Genomic DNA, 24,727 nt, shown 5'->3' on the forward strand with positions numbered 1-24,727 from the left:
GCGGCGGCTGCCGGGGTCTGCAACAGCGGCCCAGCCTCTGGAGTCTGTATTGTCTGCGGGTGTAAGCTATTCGAGTCAGCCTATCCCAGTGTCAAAGCAGGGCAATGCCACAGAGCAGGACGCTGATCCAGATTCCCGTGGGCCAGGCTCCTCCCCAAAACAAATCATAAGAACAACGTTTGTTCCAAGATTATGTCTCTCCTACTTCTGCAGAGTTAAAAGCTCCTTTTTTTGTAAAATGATAGTGATTGTAGATCGTGTTTGGATGTTTAATATTCTGACCTACAAAACTGGTAGTCCCCCCAATTTTGAAGGGAAAATGTTGCTATTTGTGAATCTAAGTCTGGCAACCACTAGGAGAGAAGACCTTTGAGGTGCCTCCCAACACACGCACATTTCCAAGAACTGGGACCTTCACTCCAGGCTCCGGGTCCCCTCTTCTCCGTGGGTCAGGTCTGGGGTCTTCCGGCCAACTCCCCTTTTCCTGCAGGCCTTACAGCAACACATTACATCTCCCAGATGACAGATGGCTGTGGAGTAACACTGAGACTGTTGGGGTCCTCATGAACTCGGGAGGCCTCTTAATGACATTCACGACACGTAACAAATCAGCTCTGAGCGAAGTCAACCTGAAGAGATTTTAACAGATGGCAGATGTCATTTGTTGCCCGTGAGTACGAGTCATCTTTCATTTAGGTACCAACGCTACGTTGCACCCCCATTTTAAGGTCTGCCACTAGACCCCCCTTCCCTGGCTTTATTTATAGAGCTTTAGCACCCAACTCTCACACCAGCTGGGGAGTCATCGTCTCCCTCTGCCTCCTAAGTCCTAAGGAATGGCGGTCTCTGACTCTGCTGTGTTCCCCAGTGAGGGCTCAGGGGTTGTATCTGCCAAAACAACCACCTAAAGGAATGACTCAAGACTTAAGGACCTTCTGAGGAAGAAGTGCACAGGCTCGAAGGCGGCACAGTCCCTGCACTAGGTGACCTCATCTCTGTGCCCTTCACTTCTCTCTTCCACCTCCTTTCAGCCTCTCTCTCTCCCATCCATTCTACCCACTCAACATCATAGCGGTTATTTGGGATATATTCTGCGTCTCTCCTTTGGAGTTCCACAGGCAATTTCATCTCCATCTCACGCTCCACCCTCTACATTTATGGGCCCTTGTTCCACTGCAGGAGCTAAGTTTGTGTATTTACCCACAGGGCAATTCACAAATGACTTCGTTCAACTCAGTAAACACCGATTTACTGAGCTCTTAACGGTATGCTAGACATTCAGGATAGAGAGAGAAAAAGAGGCTGTTCTCCGCCTTCTGGGGGCTCAAAAAACAAGAGAAGATGTTGTCTTCTACTCGGCTGACTCTCAAATTCCCTCCGTTTTCTCTCCCTCTTCTCACCCACAAACCCAAGCCCTGCGGGTAATTAACAAGGTGAGTCATAGATTTTCACCAAGATAAAACCTCTTGCTAGCTTGGAAAGTCTAGCAAAAGTGGCTTCGTACAGTTCCAGCTGTTGTTTTGTTTTTGTTTTTTTCCCTTTGCGCCTTTGAAAGGCTCTGAAGACTGGTAAATATAAGTCTAAATCATTAGACTCTTTCGGGGAGCAGCAGGTACAGGAGGGTGACCTGGAGGATGTGACAAGTGGGTACTACATATCGTCTTTTCTGGGTCTCTGCCTTTCAGTCGTTGTCTGGTTTGCTCTTTCTGTGTCTCTCCTTCAGCTCATCTGGCTCTTTTTCCCCCTCAGGATGCAAATGAACTTTGGGAGGCTATAAAAGGTGGAAGCGAGGGAGACAGGGCCCCCGCCACCCCCCAGCGGTGAGAGCAGGCTTCTGGCAGCAGGAGGGGCCCCCCACCATGTTACGTCTCATCTGGAAACCTTGCTTCTGAATCCACACCTTTCAGAAGAGGCTTCTCCCCTCCACCAGAAACTCTCCATGTACCATCTCCGGAGGAATGACCCAGGCCCATCCGTGTCACCCAATTTGCCATAATGTCCTCACCCATGATCTCACTTAACTAACCCAACGGCTTACCGTGCCCTGGCATGCTCACTCTAGGTTCCGGCCTGCCCCAGGAAAACACCAACCATTCTTCCTCCCAGCCACCCCCAGCGTATTTATTATTTTTCACCGATACAGTAGGTCCAAACTCAAGTAGAATTAGAAGATTCTCATTCCAAACCTCTTCTTTCCCAACAAGAAGCCACCTCTGCCTTTTGCTACCACCTACATTGGTTTTGCTAAAATCCACAATTCTTCTAACACCACTAATCTGAAGAGAGGGCAAAAGGGAAAAGCAGAGCTGGGACGGCAGATCAGGAAAGAGCTAGAAGGAGTGATGGCAGTGCCTGCCTTCTCTCAGAACCGAGCTACAGGGAACGCACCATACTTGGGCACTGTTCTGGAGCCACTCCCTTGTAATTATGTCAACCGCCTCCCCAGACATTGCATCTGGACGTTTCCATCAGGATGGAGACACAGTGGAGAAACCTCATATAAAGAACGAGGTTTCAGTGGAATGAGGAGAATGAACTCTCTCCTCCTCTCGCCTCCCATTCCTTCTCTTGCCCTCTCTAGTCCAGGGCTTCTCTACACTGCGGGAGTCTGATTAGGGCTGTCAAGAAGGGTCTCACTCGTCCCTTTCTTCCTTCTCTTCATTCGACTCCTAACCATGGTCCTTCCCACATTCAAGCTCTCTGTCTTTCACAACCCTCTTCCCTGGGCACCCACAAAAAGTGCAGGTGTTACGTTAGACCCCAAGAAGAGAGATAAAGAAAATAGCGGGCCTGCGCTCTACGCCCACGCTCTCCATTGCCCCTTCCACCTTCCCCGACCAGGCCCAGGCCTGCTTCTGCGAGAGTGAACACCTCCAAGCTGAGATGATTCATCTGAAATGCAGAGTGTAAATAGTTTCTCCTGAAGCTTGCACGACTCCAAAAATGCTACAACCGTGCTCTGTGAATTAGCTGAGCTATTTCTCATGGAGCGCTTGGTCGTTGCCTTTTCCGAGACTGTCCATCCCTCTTCATCTACTGTAGCCTCTTCCCACGCCTCTGTCTCTCTCCTCTCACCTTATAGTTTTCTGCCCCCACCCCTCTCTCGCCCATCTGACGCTTTTCCCCTCAAGAGAGCTGGGAGATCCTGGCAGCGGAAACGGCAGCAGGGATTCAGAAGACTGCTACCAAGCCCTGAGCCTCACAGGAGGTACAACTGACAGATGATCCCTAGGTCTTCGTACCATTGCCTTGCTCTACCTAGCTCGAAGCTTCCCTGCTTATCCTCCACAGGAAGACCAGTCATGGCACTCAAGAGCCCCCGAGCAGCAGGCCTTCCCCGGTGGGCCCTTCCAATACTTTCCTAACAAACTCTAGAGGCCTACCAGGGCCATTACAGCAGCCAAACATGGGCCCCTTAGACTCCAGACTGCTCAGTACCACCGCGCCCCTGCCCTCCCTCCTGCCTTATCGACTGTCATCTCTTCTGTCGACGTTGCCACATTCTCAGTGGTTCCATTTACAGTTCTGGACTTGAAGATTTCCTCTATCATTCCTCAGTAAAGCTCTCTCTTCCCTCCACATCTCCCCTCGCTGGCCACTTGACCTCGTCTCACCCAAGAATCAGGGAGGGCCCAGGGGATGGGGGGAAGAGTTGGGGATGCTGGAGGGCTAGAGAAATCGAGAAGGTAAGACGTGTCGGGAAGTGTCCACTTCCTCAAGCATTCCAAGGAAACAGAGGCACAGGTCCTCTTGCTTGCTTACCCTCCCTAGAAAGGTACCTCGTGTCTAGGAACATGATGGATTTCTTTAGTCAATTCCCCGAACCACCATCATGACTCTCCTTCTATCAAGACTCAGTGACTTGACAAGAAAGTGTCTTGGCCTAGAAGTTTGCACCCATGGTGCTGTAACAGTGGGACCCGTGGCCTTCCAGTGGGGCCCAGGATTCCCCCGGGACGCCTGCCACCAGCCGGGACACACTCAGGCTACTTCAAGAGGTACGTCATTCTCCAGCCTTCTCCTCTGCCCTCCCAGGAAGTTTCCTTCAAAGCGCATTGGCTCACACCAACTGAGACCCAGTTCTCAGCCTTTCACAGAAGCTTCCCTCACACTGACTGACCCGCATCAGTCACCTCAGTCACAGAGCATCTTAGCTACCCTGGAGTCACTCACACCGTGGGCTCTACGACCCATTCCCCTCACCTACTGCCCCGGAAGGACACTCTGAGGCCGAGGCCACATACCAGCAAACCTGCCAACGTCCAAGGAGACTCTTGAACAGACCACAAGACCCCAGAACTTGCTGAAGGCAGTCCCGCCCTGCCCACACCCTTCTCCCGCCTGCCCGCCATTTTAGGAGTTGCACAAATTCACTCTTTTATTTGTATATAATGTGAACATAAATGCATACTTTGTGATTAAATATTGAGCATGTTCATATTTTCTTTGAGGTTTAGTTTGTATTATGAGGCCCCAAACCCATCTTCTCTGTGAAGAAATGACCCCGCTTCTGAGAAACATTCCTGTGACAATACTTGGACTTTCAGTATGAATTCGTAAAAGAGTGAAGACTGCAGTCTGTCACCATTGGAAGGATGGGAATGTGTGCCTAGTGGGGGTCTTAGGAGTCTTCAGAAAGGAAACAAAGATGGAAAACTGAGCTCTGGACGGCATTTGCTTTCCTCTGCTAATGACCCCACCACTCTGCTCTGCCTATCCCCGTACAGCCTCACGGCCTCCCCACTCCCAACCCTACGCAGGTTACAACTAGAGGACCACAGCGCTCTGTGCCCCAACCAGTCAATGAAGAGAAGTCTAGGCTAGAGCACAGGACCCCGCAACAGAGGGATCATCCAGAGTATGAAGGAGACAGGAAGTAAAACCTATAAAGACGAGCTTTCTGGACAGGCTGGGAAAGGCCTGTCCCACTCAAGAAGGGCCAAGGAGACACTCCAGTGGGGGAGCCAACCCTGGGGTCCGGGAAGAATCCATTTTCCGGGAGACCAAGCCGAGAAGGGGTTTGCAGTCCAATAGCACCACAGAGCTAACAGCAAAGCTTAGCATTACAGCGCGTTACAAACCAGTCAAAAGCTCTCCCGGCTCCCATCTTTCATATTTTCTTTTTTTTTTTAACTTTTTGTTTCCTTCTAAAAATTCTTTTGAAAAATTCCGGTCTTGTCACAGGCTGCTCTGGTGAAGGGCTCAGCTCACTTCCACAGCCGCAATTATGCTGCTGCCAATAGATAAGGCAGAGTCTTGAGTCCTCTCTCCTGCCCGGTCTACACTTCTCCTAAGAGGGCCTTTAGAGGAAGAAAGGAGAGCTGGGGCCACAGAAGGACAATAGTAAGAAAATGCCTTCCAAGGACGGGGAATTTTTGTTTCCTTTGAATCTTGCAATATTAATATATTAATATATGGTACCCTCCGATCCTCAAATAGAAACAGTTCACCCAAAACACCACTCCTGAATGATAAAAGCATCGAGCTCCAATTATGTCACAAGTAGAAGAAAGAATTCAGGGACACCCATCTCTATTTCTTGTGGCCTACAGGCAGACTTACATGATTTCAAAATGCAACTACTCAAAGAATGGAGCAATAGCGGGACAGCCCTTTGACCTCATGCTCGTGGCATTCCCATTTGATTTGCATCACCTCTTCCATCCAGGCCTGTCCACCTCCCTCAGCACTCTTCTCCTCTTCTCACCTCTTTTCAGCAGATTTAGGGGATCAGGACTCACAACTCCTTCCTGCCTCCTAACTCTGCATTTTATCCCCCATCTTGTCTTTCCCTGTATTTGCCCATGTGGAAGGGAAAGGGGGCAGCTGGAGAGGTTCGTCTCTCAGAAATGCTCTTGATAGCTTGGAAACTAGTGCAAACCAGTCTCTGAATCTCTTCAACTCCTCCTAAGTTAAGAAACCATTACTAGCAAGTAGAGACACCCAACACAAGTTTAGGAAGCAAGTTTAGCTCAGGTTGGAGCAGGGGGCTCTCAATTCTTCATGAAGGAGGTAGACAGCCCTCGAGAGTGAGCATAATCACTATGATGAAAAGCAGCAGAAGAGACACAGGATCTGTTCCTGTTTCAGTGTATCTTTCCATCTCTGTGTACGTTATCGTCCTGACTCACTCTCTCCCCATCCCTGTCTCTCTTGCTCTTTTCACCCCTCCCTCACTCTCTGCTCCTCTTTTTACTGTAAGACACATGACAGTTGACAGGCCTAGAAGGCTAAGAAGGGCAAGAAGTCAGATCTCACAGACAGGCCAGCGGCAGGACATGGCCTGGGAGGGATAGAGGAAGGCAGGTGAGTTGTGTGTGACCTGCCCTCCTGCCACAGGCTGTGTTTGTCCCTTCAGAAATAAGTCCTCTCTGCTTATGTGACTTCCCCCTCAAGGCCTCAAAATCTTCTTCTGACCATCGAGCCACATCACTGCTTCCTGCCCGCGGGAGGGGAGACCTCGGGTAAGATACTTGCGATAGGGAGTTAGCTCCCGGCCAGCCCATCATCGGCCTCCCCCGGACATTTCTCACATACAGAGTCACCAAGACAAGGCCACTGCGCAGGGAAAGCATTGCCCTCCCACATCGAAAACCCAGTTTCCACTGTGTACATTCTTCCCAGACATCCAGAGGGTTTAGCTGAAGCGAGTCCTGTCGAGGAGGAAGGCCATTTTCTGAAGCCCCAGAAGACCCTGGGCCCATTCTAAACATCCTTGGTGTTGTATCAGGACCACCCCAGGAGGAGGGCAGAAACAGACCTCCCTGAATGACCTGAAGAAGAGCCAGCTGGATGGGACCCCCTCTCTGCCAGTATTCTTGAGCATATTTGTGTGTCCTCTCCCCTCTATTTCCTCTTCTCTGTCTCTGGCTCAATCGTGACTCTCTCTGACCTATCTGGCTTCCCTCTGGGGGAGGGGACAGTACCTTCCCCGACCAGCAACAGTCAGCGTCAGGGCCCTGTTCAGTGGCTGTGTCTTCGCCCAGGCTCTGCTCACCCTCATCCCTCAGCCTCTTGCCTGGCTCCCTACTCAGCTCATCAGAAGCATTTCTAGTCACTGACTGTGGGCAAACTATCCAAGATCATCAGAAACTAGCCTTCATCAAGGGCCAGCCTAATGCTCACCCACCACCATGGTGTTCCTCCAAACCCTCCACACCAGGGTCAACAGCCCCTCTCATGATGCTATTATCACTGCCTTAGTGCCCCAGCTGCGACGCCACTGTCTTGCCACTCCCCCCATGATAAGCATGGCCGCTCCAAGGAAGCTCATTCCACTGCAAATTCTTGTAGCCCTTGATCCAAGGAGGTAAAAAAATGAGCGCAGCTTCCAGAAGCTGACGGCCGAGATTCGGCTCTCATGAGTACCCCTTGCCTATCTCATTTGTCCCACCCAGATGTTAACCCCATGACAAGATCATCAGGAGTTGCCTGCGAGCATCAGCAAGATTCTGAAGGGTTTATGTAAAATGGTTATGTTAGTAAATAAGTTAGTGAACGCAACGCTTTCTGGAATCTTGGAAGACTCTGAGAACCCTATAAATTTCTTTTGTAAATTGGTAGAACCATATTCAGTGAAAACAGAAATAGAAAAAGACTGTGAAAACTTGGCGACTAAGATAAGCAGCTCATTTCAGGGCTGTCTCTCTAGCTCTCTCAGTCGGGCTGCAGCACCTGTTGTCATCGGTCTCCATCTTGCCTCGGTCCTTCTCATCCTTGTCTTCTTCTATCTCCTCCTGTCTCTCTGGCCTACTACCTCCCTCCTACCCTTTTCTCCCCCATGCACTACGCACCAGAGCCCCTTCACTTGGGTCAGCTAGTCCAGGTGGCCTTGCACTTCAACTGCGGGCCTGTTGGTTCCCACCTCTCAAAAGATCCATATTAAGAGTAATTTGGGGACTCCCAAGTATTCTTCGTTTTTCCTTCAACATCACCTTCTCTTAGCTACGTCGGCACTGCCCACTCTGCACCCCCAGCAAAGGCCTCTGACTCAAGGACTTGATAAAGGGGAACACAGAAACTAGTGAGGATAGGAAAGGCCAAGGGAAAAGGAAGACAACACAGGGAGCTTCCTTTTCTCTGCTCAGAGCCTTTACCAACTGTACTATGCGCTCTCCAGAGTATTCAGGAGCCTCCATTGATACACTCCCTCCCAGACAAGTAGAAAATGGGTTCCTTGTCTCAGGGCCTCTTCGGGGAGTCTTTTGTGCCCAGCCCTTAAAGACCAGTGATCCCTGAGAAAGTTGACACTTGTAACAATGGGAATTTCCAGTGCAGCCTTGAATCTTACCACCAATCCCTCTCTCAGGAGAGACAACTCGATGGGCTCCTCCCCACAACCCAAGCCCAGCAACCACAACTGTTGTGCATAAGGTGACACAGCTCACCCAGGGCCTGCCCACACCACATCCCATTCTCCTTATCATCGTACCTCCCTTTCTCACCTCCCTTCGAACAGGCCCCATTTAAGATAGATTTGGGAAGGACAACCTCTCCTCATTCCTTCTTCCCACCCTTGGGCTCCCAGCTCCAGCAGATACCAACACCCTTGCTCTTTAGTTCCAACCTCCCCTCCCCACCCCTCCCCTAATGGAGAGGTGGCTTCTGCACTTCTCATAAGCACTGGGGAGACAGAGAAGGCAGCTGGAATGGCCTGTTTTCCTGGCTCTCCTTTGTACTTCTGGACTCAGTTCCTATTCCATTTTCACTACTGGACTCGAGCAGCCCTTCTGCCATGCCTCCCAGAGGAGCAATAATGATAGCTAACACTTACTGAGTGACAACTATGTACCTAGCACAGACTTGCTCAGCTTTTCTGGGACTCCAGCTCTAAGGCCCTACCATACTCTCTTTCCTTTGTCGTATTTTCCATCTCTTAACCCCCTGTCTCATCTCTCTCCATCTCTGACCCTCTCTTCTAAAAAGTCGTGTGCCGACCCACTGCCGTTCTTCCAGAGGCCACATCCTCCGCGGCTGTACCCTAAAAGGATGGGCCACTCCATCTCTGTGCTCCAACCATCCTTGCATACTCTAAGGAACCATTTTGTGGTCCAGGCTTCCCCTTTCACCATCCCAGCCAGCTCTTACTTCCAGGCCTTTGCAAAAAGACCATTGTCATGGGCAAGAAGACCACAACGGCTGCCCCCTGCCTGCCAGCCTGGTCCCTAGCCCCTGAGCCTTTAGACCCCACCAGTGACCCCTTCATTTCACCCGAGTCCCAGACCCTATCCAGACCCCAGGAACAGCCTCCGCATTTCCCACAGTCTACAAACCTGCAATAAACACCTTACACTCCAGCCTTCTGAGGGCCACCTACGTCCTCCGTCCCCATCCCCACCCCCACCCCCGGCCACTTTCCTCCCTCCCGCCCGCCCACCCACTTTCCCACCAACTTCTTAACAAATCAAGCCCCCTTTATTTAGGGACTCATTCAGTATGACAGTCTCATATTCTTTTGGAGGCTTCCTTTCCTACTTTTAGACCCCCAGTTGCCTTCCTTCTCTGAAGGAGAAAACTGCCTTTCACCCTTTGCTAAGATGACTCTGGATGCAGACTACGAAAAAGGGCTGAACTGATACTGCCCAAACCGTCAGCCCAGGGTCTCGCGATGAGAGAACTGGCTGGTAACCGGCCGCCCTTCCAAGACTCATCATTCACTGGGTTAAGGAGCTGTCAATCACTTCTGTTGGGCCAATGAGAAGCACCGCCTCACAGGAAATAGAGGTTGGAGGGCAGGCCCACAGTTCCCGGGCTATTTGAGCCTGCGGAGATGCCTCAGTTCTGCGCACCTGCTTCTCTCACTGCTGGGACCTGTACGGCGGGGGCAGGTGGACGTGGGGAGGGGACAGTCAAGTCAGCCTGAACCTGCACCTCAGTTAGGGCCTTCAGAGGAAAGAGCAAAGGCTTAGCACCAACTAAATGTTGGAGTTTAGCAATAGTGACAGTGTTAGGAAGGCTGCCTGGCTGGATGCTGCCCCATCTCTGCCATCCCCAAGGTCAAACAGTGACCCCAGCCATCCCGGGCCTCAGTTGCTGTTTCAAAAGGAGGAGGTTGATTCCCCAGGATCTCTCAAACCCCTTTCCTTTGTGATATTTTGGAAGACACCATGCCCAGGACAGGGAGAACCCAGCATAACCACAGCCCAGTTGATTGTGAACATAAGGGAAGGCGATGGGTGGGAGGTGGAGAAGCGCTTCCAGGATCCAGAGCCAAGGGGAGGCTCGAAAGGAATGGAGGATGCGTTCTAGTCCAGGGTCTGCTCAGACAGGGTTGGGGGTGATGGGGAGCTGGGGATTGAAGAGTCTCCTCTAACCCCCTTTATGGGTTGTCTTGTCTTTCCTGTCGTTTCCTACAAAAGGTCCTTTAGAGAAGTTCCATCTCGCCAAGTCGAACAAGGATCTGTATTCACAGTATGAGTGAGCCCCCTGCATTGGCCATCTTCCCTGTTTTCTCGACCAGCACCATCTACAGAAGCTGACAATGACCATTGGGTTTTCCAGTGGATACCAGAACGCCCCTTCCTGCTGCCTGGAGGGAAGACAGGATAACCGTTTGGCAGCAAGAGGTGAGCGTGGATACGGAAAGTGGGACCCCTGCTCTCTCCTTTTCTTTTCCCCATATTCTTCTCCACCGCCCTTCCCTCCTCCCACCTGTTGACTCCAGCCCAGGCCACTCCCATTTCCACTCTTCGCTCCCTGCCCCAGAAATTCAGGGGGCCTTCGGCCATGCTGGGGAAGGGCTCTTCCCTGGTAAAGCTCTCCATTGTTTGCTCCACTGAGAAATAAACAGCTTCCAGAAAGTTTGAGAAATTGCTTTTTAGCAAGAGGGCACCAAATTAGTTTAGAAGGGTGGTGTGTAGTGAGTCTAGTTGGCAAAGCCATTTCTCTGACCCATGGGGTATCCCAGTCCTTGACGTGGGTCCTTGTGAATTAGAGGTTGTCAGCTGCAGAGATGTAATAAGCTTGTCCAGACCCAAATTCTCTCTTGCTGCTTAAGCTTCTATCAAAAAGCTTTCTACTTCTCAAACCATCCACCTCCCCCATGCCACGTTTTTTCCGTCTCTCATTTTTCTGACTTTCATTGTGTTCTCCTTATTGTCTCTTTGCTTGTGTCTTTCTCTCTGGTTTGATTTTTTTTTCCTTTTTTTTTCTGAGGCCAAACAGGAAGCTGGAGAAGATGTGGGGATGGTGGTAGTCCAAAGGAGGAGCCTTAACCTGAGCACCCACCTTAGGAGGCAGACCCACCCTCCCTGCCCCAGCGGGAGTGAATGTTGCCCCTCCCCCCAGGTCCTCAGATGCTCTCTCACACACCCCCTTGGGACCAGGTTTTTTCTCCCGGCCTACAACAGATGGGTACCCCCTACTCTAACCTAATACCTCAGTGATTAGAACTGCTGACTCCTACCTCTCCTGCAGCCCCCATGGCAGGCCCCTACAGAACAAAACATAGTCACCTTAGACTCTGGCATACTAAGGCCAGGCCCTAACCTGTGGGCCTTGCTTTCCTGCCAATTTATTATGTAATAAAAATATTGTTGAGCGAGCCCTGATGGCTTGGTGGTTAAGTTCAGCACGCTCCACTTCAGCAGCCTGGATTCAGATCCCAGGTGCAGAATCACACCACTCGTCTGTCAGTAGCCATGCTGTGGCGGTGGCTCACATAGAACTTACAACTATGTACTGGGGCTTTGGAGAGGGGGGAAAAAAGAGAGAGGAAGATTGCCAACAGATGTTAGCTCAGGGCAAATCTTTCCCAGCAAAAAGAAGAAAAAATAGAGAGAGAGAGAGTTAAATAGTATTCACGTGTCTAAATATTTTTTCAAAATGCAACATTAAATCGAATCCCCCCTTCTTTCTCCTGCTTTTCCCCTTTGTATCTTTCCTGGGACCAAAATGATAGAGAGAAGCTGAGAAGGAAGGAAAGGCTGGGGAAAGTGTAACAATGTCCATTTCTCAGTGGAGAGCGACCATGAACCACACTACACACTTATGGGTAGAGTGTTTGGGAGCACAAATACCCCTGCTCCCCCAACTAAGAAAATGGCTTCCCTGAGCACAGAACACAGCACTCGAGTAGGGGGGGCTTTTCCCCTACTCTATTAGGACATCATATAACAAAGGTTTACAGGTAAGAAAGATCTTTGTGTATAATAATAAAAACCCTAAAATAGTTACATTTCAGTTCGTCCATGTACTCAACTATTATGCAGCTGTTAAAAATGCATTTGAAGGGGCTGGCCCCGTGGCCGAGTGGTTAAGTTCGTGCGCTCCGCTGCAGGCGGCCCAGTGTTTCGTTAGTTCGAATCCTGGGCACGGACATGGCACTGCTCATCGGACCACGCTGAGGCGGCGTCCCACATGCCACAACTAGAAGAACCCACAACGAAGAATACACAACTATGTGCCGGGGGGCTTTGGGGAGAAAAAGGAAAAAATAAAATCTTTAAAAAAAAAATGCATTTGAAGACATTTTTCATGACAGGAGGAAAAAAGCATATTCCAACCCTGTATGTGCAGTGAGTTCATAAGCTTCTAAAGACACATAAACACCAACAATTCCAGAAGAGGTTGGAATTATGGCTGATTTGTATTTTGTTATACGTTTTTTATTTTCCACAGTGAATTCATATTATAATCAGAAAAGAAAATTCCAAATTGTCAAAGTAGTTGATTCTTCCCTGTTTAAATGAAGAAAGAATTGGAAGTGACCGATCGAGGGAGCTGTTAGGGCTGGTGATCCCTGACATGACAGCTTGGGCCAGTGGACTTGGAAGACCCTAATGGGGGCCAGGAGCCCACAGCCTTGCAAAGTGTTGGGAAGACACCGGTAGATTTAGATCCAGTGGAGGACAAGGCAGGGCGTTCCACCCTGACCCCATCTCCACTCATTTTTCCTTTCTTCCACCTTCCCTGTGATGACAAGCACTCCATACTTAAGGACCAAAGACCTGGGTTGAAGTCCCAACCCTGACAAATTATTCAACCCTACGGAATCTTAGCCCATCCATCATGCAAAGCTCACTCGCACCACAGGGCCTTTGCAATTCCTTTTCAATCCTCTTTCTGGAATGCCATGCCCGCAGATCTTCGTGTAGCTTGTTCCTTCCTGTCATTTGGGTCTCAACGCAAACGGCATCTCCTCAGAGTTCCTCACTCCACTCACTTTTGTGACATTTTCCCTATTTTCTCTGAGCGTCAATCCCTAACTAAAATTATATATTTGCTTTACTGTTTATTGCCTCCTAGAAATTGACTCTTGGGGAGCAGGAATCTTGTTGCTTAAGTGCCACTGTATCCCCATGGCCTAAAACACTGCCTGTCACTAATTAAATGAGCCACTCACCGTGCGATACATTCTCACCAGGTTTGCTTATTTCGTTTTCCTAAAAACCTCGTGTGGATTTACATATGAGGGAAAGGTTAAGAACAGAGAGGTGAGGTACAATGAGCGAGTGGCAGAGCCAGAATTAGAACTAATTCCAGAATACTTTCCACTTCGCTACCCTTCCCTCCCAGGCAGCCGGCGTGGGGCCTGTTTTGGAAAGAGAGCCCGGACAGTTCAAGGGCAGGGAACGTCAAGAGCCAAGTCTTCGTCCAGAAAGTTCAGACTAGGGAGAAGACCGAATCAGTGTGGCCGTGGGAAGTCGTGGGAGTAAAGGATGGAGGGAGCCGAGGGGTTTAATTGCAGTTCAGGAGCTTGAGACAGTTTATCGGGAGCAACACATGGTCTCTTTTAGTCCTTCCAGAAATTGAAATTGAACACCTCCTGTGGGCTTCAAGCGATTCAGAACGTCCCCAGAACGGGCAGTCCCTGCCCTTAATTGAACACCCACTGTGCGCTCTCCACGGCTCGGAACGCATCTAGGCTGTCCTCGTCCTCTGGGTGTCTAGGGTAGTGCATCAAGCCAACTGGGTGTCTGGTTAGCAGAGGTTACCTGCCCGGAGCAGAGGCAGATGGGAAATTTCAGTCATCATTAAGGTTTATTGACCAGCGCGGCTGGAATTTCCCGGAGAGAGGAATTAATCTCGCTGCCGACCGAGAGCAGACATCCTGCTGGGAGTAGTTACATAAATTCTGTTGCTCAAATTAATTAGGATTGTGATTCATTTGTTTAATGAGGAAGAATCTGATGGTGGCAAGAGGCAAGCCGACCAGGCCTTTCAGAACCCAGCCAATCCCAAGTGACACTGCGGCAGTGAGAGGCCTGGCCGGGTGGGAACAGGGATCTGATGTGAGTGGAAGAACGTAGCCAATCAGGAAGAGGAGTAAACTGAGGCAGGCAGAGACAGCCAATCAGAAAACGGTGCCAGTTTAGAAGGGGGCCTGAGGCCCATGCCTCTCAGGCCCCTAAGCATGGAAGGACATCTCAGCTTCATCCAGAGTCTTCCATCCTCCTCCTTTTTCCAAGCCTTGGAGAAAAATGCTAACAGCTGAATTCACCTCACTAGCACTCCCGGGACCCATCAGCCATTTCCTCCCATCCTCCAAAATGCCAGATTAGATTATTCACAGGAGGAAGCGTTCTTTCAATAAAGCAGAGACCTATTGCCTGAAGCATAGAGAAGTATTTTTCTCTTACTCCCGTCTCCTAAAAAGAGACCCCTTCCTTCTACCTGGAATGCCCCTACGGCCTGTTTAAGGTAGACCTCCAACCCTGCGCCATCCTTGACTCTACCTCTGAGGCCCCTCCTGGCCCGGGTCTTCCCTTGCATAAGACCTAGGTCTCGGCTGCCATAATGCAGGTGAAAGACAGGATGGTGGCTGGACCAGCGCGACAGCAGTGGGCATGGAGACAAGCAGAACCTCTGCACAGCTCCTGGAGGCATCATTCACGTGATAGTCTATGTGGATGGTGCCCTTTGGGACAGAATGGTAAGGGTGCTTCCTGAAGGTGTGCTTCCTGGCAGCCCTGGCGAAAAGTGGTCAGAGTCAGGAAATGTTATGAAGGCGAGTCAAAAGGATTTGTTGCTGGACTGGAGGAGGAAGGGAGAATACTGTAAGCTTTAGGATTACTCATTCATGCCAACATCTCCAGAAATCCCTAGGGAGCCTTGTTTTCTTTCTAGGCTTCCCCATCTCTTATTATGACTGACCAAGATGGCACCACCCTGATAAACTATGAGTTGGGCACCACCCACCTTTTCACAAAGTAGGAACATTGTCAAGAGCATGTGTTTGCCCGCCCAAGGGCTTTGTCCTCTTCCCAGACTAGGCCCAGAAGATTTGCCTGGAGCGAGCCACGAAGAGCACTGATCTGGGAACCTGACGTCCAAAACCGGGTGACCCAGGACAAGTCCTGTAAGCTCTCTGGGGCTCAGTTTCCTCATCCTTGAAAGGTGCCAGCTTCTGCTCTGGGGAGAACAGAACTTCTGCTCTGTCACCATACGGACTGTCCCCTCTTCGGCGGCCAGCGAGATTTTTTTGAATTCTAAGTCAGATCTTGTCACTTCCTGTGTTTTAAAACCCTCCCAAGGATTTCCAACACATTCAGAATTTAAAAAAAAAAAAAAAAAAAAAAAGGCTACCCTCTGGCTGTGGCGTCCCCTGTGCTCTGGCCCCCACCTTCCTCAGCCACACCCTCTGCGGCAGTGTCTGCCGCTCCCCTCCGGTTCCCTCTGACCTTGAACACAGGCCCGCTCCTCTGAAGGCCTTTGCGCCGGCTGGCCCGTTCCCTGGCACATTCTACCCCAGCTCTTTGCATAAGTGGACACTTCCATTTCTTTCTCTGCTTAAACATCACCTTCTTGGAGAGACCTTCCCCGACTACCCAATCTGGAGTGGCCCAGGCTCTACCCGTTCTCCCGTCTTATTTTTCATCCAAACGCATTGTCTACGGGCCTTTTTATTGGCTTGGTGTCTCTCCTTCCCCACCTGAACTTGACAGGGGCCTTCCCCATTGCATCAGGCAGGGGCCACTTAGGAAAACAGGAATCACGCTGGGCGTTTCAACAGTGATAATTTAATAAAAGGAGTTAGTTTAAAACATATTTGAAGGAGAGAAGGATTTAAGAGGGAGCACTGGATTAAGAGGGTATCACCACAGGAGGCAGTGGGGTTGTGACAATCTAGGAACTCGGAGGAGGAGCCCACAGAGCTGGGACCCAGCCCTGGCAGGGCGCCATCCCACTGCCGCTCACCTCTGAGGAGGCACGGGAGGCTGTTCTGGGAGCGAGGAAAGGAACTGGAGGCCAGAACCAGCTGCTGCTACTAGGGACGGGCCGTCGATGGGGCAACCCTGACCGGATGCAGCTAGCAAAAAGGAAGGAACAGGTCCCTACTTCCTCCCTGTGGTCTCCCTCTAGTGCCCTGCTGGCAGAAACAGGAAGTCCCATGACAACAGAGCCCCAGAGTTTGCAGCATCCTCCCCACCAGCTTCGCAAAGCAGAATGTAAAAGGTGGTTTTGGAGCTCGGAGACAGCAGCTGAGTAACTAGAACGCCTGTCTTGTACAATCCCTTAGCCCGCGTGCTTGATGTGCTTGGTGTATAGTAGGCGTTCAGTAAATATTTGTGGAATGGATGATTGAATGGTGGATGATGTGCCATGCAGAGTGTTAGTGGCCCGGGGTACAGAGATGAAAGACAGACTCTAACCTCACGCTGCTCACACTCTCGTAAGAGACAGCCATTGTTTATGGTTCAGGATAAGTGTAGTAACAGAAATAGCCACGATGTGCTGGGAGAGCACAGAGGAGGGGTTCTGTTCAGTGTGGGCACCATCAGGGGAGACCTCCTGGGGGGATCATGCTTCAGCTTGACGCTCAAGGGCAAAGAGGAATTCAGGAGGCACAGAGGGATGCTGAGGGTCAACGACCTGAGGATGCAGGGTACTCCAGGTCTGGGAACAGGTCGTGCAAAGGCGGGGAACTCGGAGGAAGTGATGCATGCAGTTCTTCATGGCTGGAGCATCCGTGGGAAGTGGTGGCGGCTGAGCCTGGAGCATTCGAGTCCAGCTCACGAAGGCTTCATCTGTTACTGTAAGGAATTTGGGCTTTGACTCAAGGCACAGGAGGGCCAGTCCAAGTTTCTGAGCAGGAGAGTGACATGATCCGATGTGAGGATTGTGAACTTGCAGAGATGAGAATGAAGGCTGGTGACTAATTAAAAAGCTGTTACAACAGACCTGGGCAAAAACAATGGGCTCTCATCTGATTGTACTTTCATGGATGCGGTCTGGTGGATGTAGGTTACATCTCAATAACGTTGAGTTAAAATAATAAACAAATCCTGGGGATCTGAGCTACGGCTGTGGGAACAGACAACTAGAGGGAGAGAAGGAGAAGCTGCCAAGGAGCTGGGACCTCGGCCTGGACTGTGCCTATTGCAGGATAACCCGAGCTGTGGGGCCCTGAGAGCTGGCCAGTTCCTTGCATCTTCCCCGTCACAAACTCCTAAGATTGTGGAGTCGGAAGGAGCCTTCAAGAGGATGCCTTGATGTCCCAGCAGGAAACAGAATGCCAGTCAGATGGCTCAACTAAACAGACTTGAATGAGGAGGGACCATTGCCAGCAAGATGGACAGAAATAAAGAAACCAAGAAGGGCCGCTTGAAAAACCCCGAGACGACAAACAGCTGGAAGCCACCCCCAGGCCTAAAGGGTCAAGGGGGGAAGGCGTGTTACTGGAGCCCCATGAGGGCGGGGGCAGAGGGGGCGGGCCACTTGGCAGGACCTGTGGCCAAGCGCAGGGGCACTTCCACAGCCCCTGCCACAAAGCAGAGAGGTTGCAGGGAAGAAATACTCCAGCCCGCTCTCCTCCCACCTTCCTGCCAGTGTCCCCCATAGGCCAAACCAAACCGGAGCCAACTGGGAAGGGCGTCATTGACTCACTTCACAGAGCTCAGCCTCCCGAGCCACAGAGCAGCGCAAAGAAGGGAGACCAAAATCAAAGAAGAGCCTGGTGGATTTCCATGTCCACCCCATTGTTTTCCCCAGAAGAGGCCTCAGAGAGTGGAGGCAATTCACCCAAGGTCAGGTAGCAAGTGAGTACAGGGCCATTGGCCCCTCTCCCTTGGGGTCAAGGTTCATCGCACACTGGGCCTGCACTGAAGGCAGCCAAGTGGAGAGGGCCCACTGTCCTGGAGCTTCAGCTGCAAACCCAAATGAACCAGAGGCAGGCGGCAGAGCAAGGGCAGCAGCGGGCAGTGCCAGGGGGCACGAGCACCCAAGGGCTGGCCATGCACCCTGTGTGTCCAGAAGGTAATAGACACCCACTGCCTTGTCTCTTTGTGCCCTGCTGTCTGCCCCCTGGCCCCCACTTTCCTCTCTTGAATCATCCCCGAGCATGGGGGCAGGAGCTCAGCCCTGGGATTGGCAGGGACAAGGGGAGGAGACTGTGCTTCCCCGGTCGCCAGCCCTGCTCGTCGATTCCCTAGGGCTGCTCACTGATCCAGCACAAGATGGTTTAATTGAAGTCATTACAATAAATGGTGCGGAAAAGAAACACCCTTAGTCTGCCAGGAGCCTCGGAGAAGCGAGGGAGAGCTCTGGGAAAGCCAGTGGCAGCAACGGAAGTTGGATCACAGCGGGCTATGGTGGGAAAGGCACGGGACTGAGAAGTCAGGTAGTCCTGGGTTCAAATCCTGACTTGGTCCCTTAGAAGCTGTGTGACCTTCGTCAAGTCCCTTCATCTTGCCAAGCTTCTGTGTCCTTGTCTAGGAAAATGGAGATATTGTTGCCTGCATGACCCTGGGCGCTGCCTGCATCTCCTGCCCCATCTCCCACCATCTGCCCCTCTCTCTTCACACTGCAGCTGGGGTGCTGTTCCCTGCCACACCACGCTTCCTGCTTTCCTCATCCGGGTCCCTCTTCCTGAAGCATCTTTCCAGTTCTTCCCCACTCGCCTTTCAAGATTCAGATCAAGGGTCACCTCCTACAGGGAGACTCGCTCTTCCCCTCATGACTCATTGTCATGATAGCGTCTTCTTCTCTCCCCAGAGCTTGTCTTCTCACGTAGATAAAAAGCAGGCACTGTATCTTCTCTTTCTCGCCCTCACATGCCTGACGTAGGCCTGACATCATAATTGTTTCGGCGGGGAGCATGGCAGGGTGGCGTGAGGGGCAGAGACACAGAGCCCCAGGGTGGGTAGAGAAAGAACACAGCAGGCCCCGGTGGATAATAATCCACTCTGAGCTCCCTTCCCGGATAATTAGGATGATGCATCCATCATATTTTCATGTCTTCAGTCTAAGCCACAGCCCCGTCTGTGCCCAGGCCCAGCTGGCTCTCTGCTCAGCTTCATAAACTTGCATCTGATTCAGCTGCAGAAGACAGAGGATCCAGGTTGTGAAGTCATTAAATTTTAGCAGCAAAGAAACCTAATAATGTAGCAGGAGTGATGTCCCGGCACCTGCAAGTCTAGGTCATAGGAAGCCTCACAGCTTCCCCCTGGGTGTCTTGGAATAGCCCCTCTTGGATGCTCCCTCTGCAAACCCAGACACCACAGTGTGAGAAGCCCAAGGCACATGGAAAAGCCACGTCCAGCGGCTCCATCTGACAGTCGCAGCTGAGTTCCCTGCTGACAGCATCAACTGCCAGCCATGAGCGCGGGTCATCTTGGACATCTGGCCCCATCGAGCCTTCAGATGACTCCAGGCCCAGCCAGTGTCTGACGCATCATATGGGACATCCCAAGAATGAACCTCCCACCTGAGCCCAATCAACCCATGGAGCTGTAAGAGAGCGTAATAAATATTGTTTTCTGTTCCTAGAAAAATTTTTTGTAAAGAATATTAGAGAAATGTCATTTTACTGGTGAGAAACTGAAGCTCAGAAGAGCCATGTGATTTATCCAAGGTCACACAAGGAGTTAGAAGCAGAGCCTTGTACATGTAACCGTTGTCACCCACTGGTGCCATCAGAGAAAATGAAGAGAAGTGAGCTATCTGAGTCAGGAGTGAAGAGGGAGGGAGGAAAGAAGCTGGATTTTGCAGAAAACAACCCAAGTTAATTCTGTCCAGGAAGAAACCTCTTCCTTAGATCTGTATGCGTTTTTTTCATTTTCAAAGAGTGTCTCGCACCTTCTTAGAGTTTACAGACTGAATTGCTCCATATTTCAGCCTTGGGTTCATTTTATTTTTCCTTCCCCCTTGAGACAATTAGCCATAAGCTTACCTGAGTACATTTGTCATGTCAAGAAGACAATGCCTTCAGAGGGGAAAGGGCCAGAAAAGAAGCTCCAGTGATGGAGCGAAACATCCCAGGGAACTACTCACATTTCCTGTGTGATCTGTCATCAGCTCTGCACGCGCAAGCAGGAGGGCAAACGAGTGTCAGAGCAAATGTCACCAGCCCGGCCACTGCACCCAACCCTGACCTGAACCAAACCCACACCCAGGGCTAGAGCCACGCCCCTTTCCCCATTCACTACCATCTATTTGGCGAAACCACAGGCCCAAAGAAAAATCTTAGATTTGGCTTTTTTTTTTCAGCCCCTTCAATTTAAGCGACATTAATTTTTTTTAAAAGTGTCCGTCCTGTTGAATAGAGGACGCAGGGAAGGTGCGTTTCATTGTAAGGATAGAGCTGAGCCAGTCTCGCCTTCACGGTCGCCTTTGAGCTGCTGTGAGAGGAGCTGGTTTCACATTTGAACAGCCCTCGGTTCACGGTTGTTTGTTTTGGAGCATTGCTGTGAGAAGCCTCCATTTTGGGGACATCATCTCTGATCCGTACTGTGACCCAAGGGCTTGATTTATTTTGCCTTGTGTTTCATCTTCCCAGCAACCCTATGAGGGAGGCATTACTACCTCATTTTAAGTATAAGGAAATTCAGTCTCAAAAAGGAACACACTACAAAGAGCAGAGCTGGAATTCAAAGCCAGGCCTGCCCCGTTCCAAACGTGTGCTCCTTCTTGCACAGGGACTCTGTCAGGGACGTATCGCCCAAGAAGGCTGTGAAACAAATGACCACAAAACCCCACTGGTGTACAATAATAAGCATTGATTGCTCATGCATCTGGGATGGTTGGCTGGGTGGTTCTGCTGATTATGGCTGGGCTCGCTGACACTGGGTTGGCGGTAGAGTGATCTAGGCTGTCTCAGCTGGGACCGTTGGGGTGTGGCTCCGCTCTGCTCCACATGTCTCTCATCCTCCATTAGGCCCGCACAGGCACGTTCTCCTGGCAGTGGCAGAGGTACAAGGAAGAAGGCATCCAGACTGACTGCACAAGGACTTCTCAAGCTTTTGCTCACATCCCATTTGCCATTATCCCGTTGGCCCGAGCAAGTTACACTGCCCAGCCCAGAGTCAGAGAAGGAGGACATTGCAGATGGCATGGCAAAAGGTGTGGGTGCAGAGAAGGAGAAAAATTTGAGACCACTTCTGCAATCCACCACACTGACCTTGGGCAAGTTCTGGCCCCTTTTGGAAACTCTGTGCATGCATTTTTTTTTTTAACAAGATCCTATCTACTTTGTAGGGTGGCTGAGAGCATTCAATAAGATAACTTCTGAAAAACACTAGCAAAGTCAAAAGTATTCTTTGGGCTGATGTATTCCAAGTATGCAGACCTGGTGGTGGGAGATCCCCTGTGTACATATTAATAGAGGTACACGAAAACGTCAGTTCTTATTTCCAGAGTCCAGAAGGCTTACCCAAGTCTCAGAGGTGACACAGCCCAATCACCGAGAGGACAAACAAGAACTGTAGGAAGAAAAGAAATGAAGAAAGAAACAATAAGTAAATGATGTAATTAAAGTTACTGTTGAAGAAACTGTCAAGGAGAGAATGAGTCAGCGGCAAGTTCACGCGATGAATCAGGCACAATGTCATGTTTCTAGAATTCTTGTCTATTTCAAGAAAGCCCGATGTCCCAGTTAAAAAAGCACCTTGAGCCTGTAGCAACAACATCTGGAAGGAAACATGCCTGTAATTTCAATTGCTCCTCAGCACCGCCTCTAACAACGGGCGGTGCCGAGTACTGGCCCAGAGTAGGCGATCCATCAAATCTCACGAGGGAGGGACCAGCAACTGCAGCGTCACTTCAGAAGTATTCAAGGGGATTTTAAATCATTTTTGGAGGAGAACTTTTGCAAAAAAAAAAAAAATTTGCAACACGCCATTTGATTGTCAAAACAAGGCTGTGAATTCAATGCAAGATGATATCAATTGCTCTGTCCAACAGATGAGGAAACTGAGGCTTAAATGGCCTCTAGCTAGTGGCAAGGCCAGGATTAGAAGGCAGGCCTCGCAGGTGTTCTTTCCCAAACTAACAGAGACCCGTGTTCCTACTATTGGTAACTGCATTCAGATTTTTTTTTAAGTCTGTAAGAGATAACATTGAATATTTATTGAGCTCTTATCTCATAAAGTGTGGTGGCTCATTTAATCCTCACCATAAACTGAGAGGTCGGTACACAAATGGTTCCACTTTAAGATAAGGGGAAACTGGAGCTCAGAGATTTAAGCCACTCACCACAGGTGACATAGCCCATAAATGGTGAGCTGTGATTCACAACTCAGGTCTGGGTGACCCCCCACGCCACGTTCTCCACTGCTTGAGCTGTCACCTAATTAAAGCCTGGAGAATTACAAGCAATTGTATGAGGCCCTGCCCCATGGCTGAGTGGTTAAGGTTCCGCACACTCCGCTTCGGCGGCATGGGTACACGGGTTTGGATCCCAGGCATGGACCTACTCCACTCACCAGCCACACTGTGGAGGCATCCTACATACAAAATAGAGGAAGACTGGCACAGATGTTAGCTCAGGGCTAATCTTCCTCAAGCAAAAACAGAGGAAGATTGGCAACAGATATTAGCTCAGGGAAAATCTTCCTCACCACAAAAAAAAAAAAGTTAAAGGAAAAGTTAAAAGCAATTATACAGATAAATCTACCACACACACACACACACACACATACTTTTGCCTCAGTTATTCAGAGAACATGCTTTCTGACCTGTATTTTCCACTTCACTTTGCTTACTGCTGCCTCTAACAGACACAACTCAAGGCAGAGGGGCGACTGATACTGGTTCAGGAAACCTGAGCCGTGACCCTGAGCTGCTGACAGAATGTCTGATATTTATAGCAGCTTAGAGTCAAGTACCAGGGAAAGTGTGTTCCAGATTGTAGCAGATGTCCTCAGGGGGAAAGAAAACATCTCTATGAAAAATTGTGTGGGACGCTTAACTGATGGAACATCAAACATGAAAGGACAATTCAATGGGTTTGCATCCTGGTTATAAAAATAATAATGAAAGGATGGCCCAGCCAGTCTCTGTAGATAACGCTCCTCAAACATTTAGGATATAGCCCAGGAGAGGCCACATCGTTAGTTGAATTTGTAAATTGCCACTCTACACTTTAACAATTTTATTTATGCATTTACCTATTGATTTAGCTCTGTCCCATTCCACAGAGGATTTGAGGCTGAGTGTTTAATTGTGAAGACCACAGTAGATTGATTACACTGATGGCCAAAATTTCTCATGCCTCCCTGTACCTTGCCCTTGGGCAGTGTCCTCTACGCTGACTCCGTCTTGGCCCTGTGACTTGCTTTGGCCAATGGAACAGCAGCAACTTGATGCAAGCACAACTTGGAAAAGCATGCAGAGGTGAGCCCACTCACCCAGCCAAGGCCATTCCAGACCAGCCAGCCTCTGGCCCATTTGCCAGTGACCAAAAGGCCAACTGAGAATAGCCAGTCCTGCTCAGATCAGCAGAACCACCCATAGACCCATGAGAAAGAATGGATTGTTGTTTAAAACCACTGGCTTTTGAGGAGCTTTGTTACACAGCAATAACTACCTGATACAGACACTTACATTCTTTATAAACACTAATTAATCAACGAGCATGTGTTGAGTGCCTATGCTCAGTCCTGTAGTAGGTTCTAGAAAATACGAAAAAAAAGTGTAAGAAATGGTCCCTAACTCCCTATTTTTTTGTGGCAAGACAGACACTTAAACCATGTGGAAATTGTTTACATCCTGCTCGGTCTAAAAGGCCAAACTCAAATGCCACTTTCCTCTTGAAGCATTTCTTTCCCCCATCTCCTCACCAAGTTGAACTGTTATCTTCTGCCTCCTCTGGGATCCTGCAGACCTTTGTTCAAAGCTCTCCCACGATGCTTTTCATGTTACATTTGGGGTTATAAGTGGATGAGAATATGTTCATCTCTCCCACTGATTGTAAAACTGGGTCTTGCTCATCATTATGGGGACCTCCACCGCCTGGTACACTGGCTGCATGAATATGAGCAACCTTGATAAATGTTTGTTAAGGGAATGAGTGCATGCATGAATGAATGAATGTTGTAAGAGCTCAGCATGAGGGAAAACTCAAATAGAAGTGTGGTAGTCCAGGAGGGTTTCATGAAGGAAGCAGAAGTTAAAGTTCCCAACAGGGGCCCACAGTAGGAACTCAGAATCTGTGGGCAGAATTCAGGAAGACCTGTGAACTTTGATGAGAAAACAGTTACATCTTTGTGTTCACTGATCTCTAACTGAAGCTTAGCATCTCCTTCCATTATAAATGTAGTCTACAAACCACAGAAGTAGGTATAACAGATATTTTCCTATCACATATCTTATTGCGGATATCTCAAAATATTTACACTAATCACTATTTTGAAATTATAGTGGCTATTTAATGTGTTATAAAGAAGTATAATATTACTATCTCACAATTTCGTTTTTTAATATTTTAATAACCACATTGCAACTGGTTTCCTTATAATCCTGTGTATTTTTTTATGTATTTAAAATCATATTTTTGAGAAGGGGTTGTAGG

The 24,727-nt window shown here is 49.7% G+C and overlaps 1 long non-coding RNA gene across 1 annotated transcript in view; it reads right to left on the reverse strand.

Moving 5' to 3' along the window:
* Positions 1 to 24,727, reverse strand: part of LOC106843982 (uncharacterized) — a 79,530-nt gene that overhangs the window by 41,437 nt on the left and 13,366 nt on the right. Inside the window, exons 2-3 of the long non-coding RNA XR_011495060.1 lie at positions 21,590 to 21,638; positions 395 to 629 (exon numbers count right to left, since the gene is read on the reverse strand). This is a non-coding gene — a long non-coding RNA (uncharacterized lncRNA). The remainder of the gene's footprint in view (positions 1 to 394; positions 630 to 21,589; positions 21,639 to 24,727) is intronic.

This window comes from Equus asinus, chromosome 17 (genome assembly GCF_041296235.1).
Source record: "Equus asinus isolate D_3611 breed Donkey chromosome 17, EquAss-T2T_v2, whole genome shotgun sequence".
NCBI classification, from domain to species: domain Eukaryota; kingdom Metazoa; phylum Chordata; class Mammalia; order Perissodactyla; family Equidae; genus Equus; species Equus asinus.